The following is a 6,081-nucleotide window of genomic DNA, read 5'->3' as shown; positions in this document are numbered from 1 at the left end:
GCAATATAACTGCACAAAGATGAACCTACATTGCACACTCTATAGTTATATCGTGCATACAAACCATCGATGCTCATCATTCCACAACATCAAAGCAATCTTGATACGGTTACTTGATGCCTTTAGCTAGCAGCAATGTTGTTAATGGAGATTCACCTCATGTAGCTACCATAATCTGTACTGAATTCACCTTAAAACACACAAATCTGAAGCGATATATAGACAACTTAACCTATCATATAATTGTTTTGCAAAATAAATCTACTACTAATCACTGAAAGAAATCTGTGAACTTTCTTCATGGGTTCATTTTGAAGGAAATATGCCCTAGAGGCAATAATAGAGTTGTTATTTATATTTCCTTATATCATAATAAATGTTTACTATTCATGCTAGAATTGTATTAACCGGAAACTTGATACACGTGTGAATACATAGACAAAACACGGTGTCCCTAGTATGCCTCTACTAGACTAGCTCGTTAATCAAAGATGGTTAAGTTTCCTGACCATAGACATGTGTTGTCATTTGATGAACGGGATCACATCATTAGGAGAATGATGTGATGGACAAGACCCATTCGTTAGCTTAGCATAATGATTGTTAAGTTTTATTGCTATTGCTTCCTTCATGACTTATACATATTCCTTTGACTATGAGATTATGCAACCCCCGAATACCAGAGGAATACCTTGTGTGCTATCAAATGTCACAACATACCTGGGTGATCATAAAGATGCTCTATAGGTATCTCCAAAGGTGTTTGTTGGGTTGGCATAGATCGAGATTAGGATTTGTCACTCTAAGTATCGGAGAGGTATCTCTGGGCCCTCTCGGTAATACACATCATGATAAGCCTTGCAAGCAATGTGATTAATGAGTTAGTTGCGGGATGATGTATTATGGAACGAGTAAAGAGACTTGCCGGTAATGAGATTGAACTAGGTACGAAGATACCGACGATCAAAACTCGGGCAAGTAACATACCGATGACAAAGGGAATGACGTATGTTGTCATTGCGGTTTGACCGATAAAGATCTTCGTAGAATATGTGGGAACCAATATGAGCATCCAGGTTCCGCTGTTGGTTATTGACCGAAGAGGTGTCTCGGTCAAGTCTACATAGTTCTCGAACCCGTAGGGTCCGCACGCTTAACGTTCAATGATGATTTGTATTATGAGTTATGTGTTTTGATGACCGAAGATTGTTCGGAGTCCCGGATGAGATCATGGACATGACGAGGAGTCTCGAAATGCTCGAGAGGTAAAGATTGATATATTGGATGATAGTATTCGGACACCGGAAGTGTTTCGGAATGTATCAGGTACGTATCGAAGTACCGGGGGGGGGGGGTTACCGGAACCTCCCGGGGAAGATATGGGCCCTATGGGCCATAGGAGGGAGGCAAGGTAGCCCACAAGGGTGGCGCCCCCAAGGGAGGAGTCCGAATTGGACTAGGGGAGGGGGCGCAGGGCCCGGCCCCCATTACCTTCTCCTTCTCCCTCTCCTTCCCCCTTTCCCCCTCCGATAAAAGGAAGCGGGGGGGGGGGGTGCGAATTGGACTAGGAGTCCAAGTGGGACTCCCCCCACTTGGCGCGCCCCTAGGCCGGACTCCTCCCCTCTCCGTCCTTTATATACGGGGGCAAGGGGCACCTCTAAGGCACATAAATTGTTCTTAGCCGTGTGCGGTGCCCCCCTCCACCGTTTACTCCTTCGGTCATATTATCGTAGTGCTTAGGTGAAGCCCTGCGCGGATCACTTCACCATCACCATCACCATGCCGTCGTGCTGACAAAACTCTCCCTCGACACTTTTCTGGATCAAGAGTTCGAGGGACGTCATCGAGTTGAACGTGTGCAGAACTCGGAGGCGACGTACTTCGGTGCTTGATCGGTTGAATCGAGAAGACGTTCGACTACATCAACCACGTTAAACTAACGCTTCCGCTTTCGGTATATGAGGGTAGGTGGACACACTCTCCCCTCTCGTTGCTATGCATCTCCTAGATAGATCTTGCGTGATCGTAGGATTTTTTTTGAAATTGCATGCTACGTTCCCAACAGTGGCATCCGAGCCAGGTCTATGCGTAGATGATATGCACGAGTAGAACACAAAGAGTTGTGGGCAATGATAGTCATACTGCTTACCACCAACATCTTATTTTGATTCGGCGGTATTCTTGGATGAAGCGGCCCGGACCAACCTTACATGAACACATTCATGAGACCGGTTCCACCGACAGACATGCAACTAGTTTTGCATAAAGGTGGCTGGCGGGTGTCTATTTCTCCAACTTTAGTTGAATCGAATTTGACTACGGCCAGTCCTTGTTGAAGGTTAAAATAGCAAACTTGATGAAACATCGTTGTGGTTTTGATGCGTAGGTAAGAACGGTTCTTACTAGAAGCCCGTAGCAGCCACGTAAAACTTGCAACAACAAAGTAGAGGATGTCTAACTTGTTTTTGTAGGGCATGTTGTGATGTGATATGGTCAAGACATGATGTGATATACGTTGTTGTATGAGATGATCATGTTTTGTAAAAATTATCGGCAACTGGCAGGAGCCTTATGGTTGTCGCTTTATTTTATGAAATGCAAACGCCATGTAATTGCTTTACTTAATCACTATGCATTAGCGATAGTTGTAGAAGCAATAGTTGGTGAGACGACCACGACGCTACGATGGAGATCAAGGTGTCAAGTCGGTGACGATGGAGATCATGATGGTGCTTTGGAGATGGAGATCAAAGGCACAAGATGATGATGGCCATATCATGTCACATATTTTGATTGCACGTGATGTTTATATTTTATGCATCTTATTTTGCTTAGTACGACGGTAGCATTATAAGATGATCCCTCACTAAAATTTCAAGGTATAAGTGTTCTCCCTAAGTATGCACCGTTGCGACAGTTCGTCGTGCCGAGACACCACGTGATGATCGGGTGTGATAAGCTCTACGTTCACATACAACATGTGCAAGACAGTTTTGCACGTGCGGAATACTCGGGTTAAACTTGACGAGCCTAGCATGTACAGACATGGCCTTGGAACACTGAGACCGAAAGGTAGAATGTGAATCATATAGTAGATATGACCGACATAGAGATGTTCACCATTGAAAATTACTACATCTCACGTGATGATCAGACATGGTTGATATGGATCACATGATCATTTAGATGACTCGAGGGATGTCTATCTAAGTGGGAGTTCTTAAGTAATATGATTAATTGAACTTAATTTATCATGAACTTAGTTCTGATAGTTTTTTGCATATCTATGTTGTAGATCAATGGCTCGTGCTACCATTCCCTTGAATTTTAATGCGTTCCTAGAGAAAGCTAAGTTAAAAGATGATGGTAGCAACTACACGGACTAGGTCCGTAACTTGAGGATTATCCTCATTGCTGCACAGAAGAATTATGTCCTTGATGCACCGCTAGGTGAAAGGCGTACTGCAGGAGCAGATGTGATGTTATGAACGTCTGGCAAGCTCGATCTGATGACTACTCGATAGTTCAGTGTGCCATGCTCTACGACTTAGAATCGGGACTTCAAAGACGTTTTGAACGTCATGGACCATATGAGATGTTCAAGGAGTTGAAGTTAATATTTCAAGCAAATGCCCGAGTTGAGAGATATGAAGTCTCCAACAAGTTCTATAGCTGCAAGATGGAGGAGAACAGTTCTGTCAGTGAACACATACTCAGAATGTCTGGGTACCATAACCACTTGACTCAGCTGGGAGTTAATCTTCCGGATGATAGTGTTATTGACAGAGTTCTTCAATCACTGCCATCAAGCTACAAAGCTTCGTGATGAACTATAATATGCAAGGGATGGATAAGACAATTCTCGAGCTCTTCGCTATGCTCAAAGCTGCGGAGGTAGAAATCAAGAAGGAGCATCAAGTGTTGATGGTTAACAAGACCACTAGTTTCAAGAAAAAGGGCAAAGGAAAGAAGGGGAACTTCAAGAAGAATTGCAAGCAAGTTGCCACTCCCGGGAAGAAGCCCAAGTCTGGACCTAAGCCTGAAACTGAGTGCTTCTACTGCAAAGGGACTGGACACTGGAAGCAGAACTGCCCCAAGTATTTGGCGGATAAGAAGGATGGCAAAGTGAACAAAGGTATATTTGATATACATGTTATTGATGTGTACCTTACTAATGCTCGTAGTAGCGCCTGGGTATTTGATACTAGTTCTGTTGCTCATATTTGCAACTCGAAATAGGGGCTACGGATTAAACGAAGATTGGCTAAGGACGAGGTGACGATGCGCATCGGGAATGGTTCCAAGGTCGATGTGATCACCGTCGGCACGCTACCTCTATGATACGTCTCCAACGTATCTATAAATTTTTTATTGTTCCATGCTGTTATATTATCAATCTTGGATGTTTTATAATCATTTTATATCATTTTTTGGTACTAACCTATTGACATAGTGCCAAGTGCCAGTTGTTGTTTTCTGCATGTTTTTTACATCGCAGGGAATCAATACCAAACGGAGTCCAAATACAACGAAACTTTACGGAGATTTTTTATGGACAAGAAGACACCTAATGGGCCAAGGCTGCGCCTGGGGGGTGCTCCAAGGAGAGCACAACCCACCAGGGCGCGCCAGGAGGCCCAGGCGCGCCCTTGTGGGTTGTACCCACCTCGGCCCCCCCGGACCACCTCTTTGCTCTATAAATATCGCAATATTCCAAAAACCCTAGGGGAGTCGACGAAAATCAATTCCAGCTGCCGCAGAGTCCAGAACCACCAGATCCAATCTAGACACCATCACGGATGGGGTTCACCACCTCCATTGGTGCCTCTCCGATGATGCGTGAGTAATTCTTTGTAGATCTTCGGGTCCGTAGTTAGTAGCTATATGGCTTCATCTCTCTCACTGAATTCTCAATACAATGGTCTCTTGGAGATCCATATGATGTAATTCTTTTTGCGGTGTGTTTGTTGGGATCGGATGAACTTTGAGTTTATGATCAGATCTATCTTTTTATATCCATGAAAGTATTTGAGTTTCTTTGATCTCTTTTATGCATGATTGCTTATAGCCTCGTATTTCTTCTCTGATATTTTGGTTTTGTTTGGCCAACTTGATCTATTTATCTTGCAACGGGAAGAGGTGCTTTGTAGTGGGTTCGATCTTACGGTGCTTGATCCCAGTGACAGAAGGGTAACCGACACGTATGTATCGTTGCTACCAAGGATAAAACGATGGTGTCTATCTCTACATAGATAGATCTTGTCTACATCATGTCATCATTCTTATTGCATTAATCCGTTTCTCCATGAACTTAATACACTAGATGCATGCTGGATAGCAGTCGATGTGTGGAGTAATAGTAGTACATGCAGGCAGGAGTCGGTCTACTAATCTTGGACGTGATGCCTATATAATGATCACTGCTTGGATATCGTCGTGATTATTTGAAGTTCTATCAATTGCCCAATAGTAATTTGTTCACCCACCGTTTGCTATTTTTCTCGAGAGAAGCCACTAGTGAAACCTACGCCCCCCGGGTCTCTTTCTCATATTATTTGCCTTGCGATCTACTTTTCCTTTGCTTTTATTTTCAGATCTATTAAACCAAAATACAAAACCTTGCTGCATTTTATTCTTATTTATTTTATTTGGCGTTCAATCTATCAATCTACTACAATTTTATTCCCGTCCGCGTGCCAATTTCTGGTGCCGCTAGCCGAAAGGGATTGACAACTCCTTTAACACGCCGGGTTGCGAGTGGTTGTTATTTGTGTGTAGGTTCTGTTTACGTTGTGTTGATTGGTTCTCCTACTGGTTCGATAACCTTGGTTTCATCACTAAGGGAAATACCTACCGCTGATGTGCTGCATCATCCCTTCCTCTTTGGGGAAATACCGGCGTAGTCCTAGCAGGTATCAAAAGGAATTTCTGGCGCCGTTGCCGGGGAGGCTCTTCAACATATACCAGATTCCTAATCACAAATCTCATCTCCTCGCAATTTACATTATTTTCCATTTGCCTCTCGTTTTCCTCTTCCCCACTTCACAAAAAATTGCCGTTTTATTCGCCCTCTTTTTTGTT

This window comes from Triticum aestivum, chromosome 7D, assembly GCF_018294505.1.
Source record: "Triticum aestivum cultivar Chinese Spring chromosome 7D, IWGSC CS RefSeq v2.1, whole genome shotgun sequence".
In the NCBI taxonomy this organism is placed as follows: Eukaryota; Viridiplantae; Streptophyta; class Magnoliopsida; order Poales; family Poaceae; genus Triticum; species Triticum aestivum.
Note: the sequence above shows the minus strand (reverse complement) of the source record.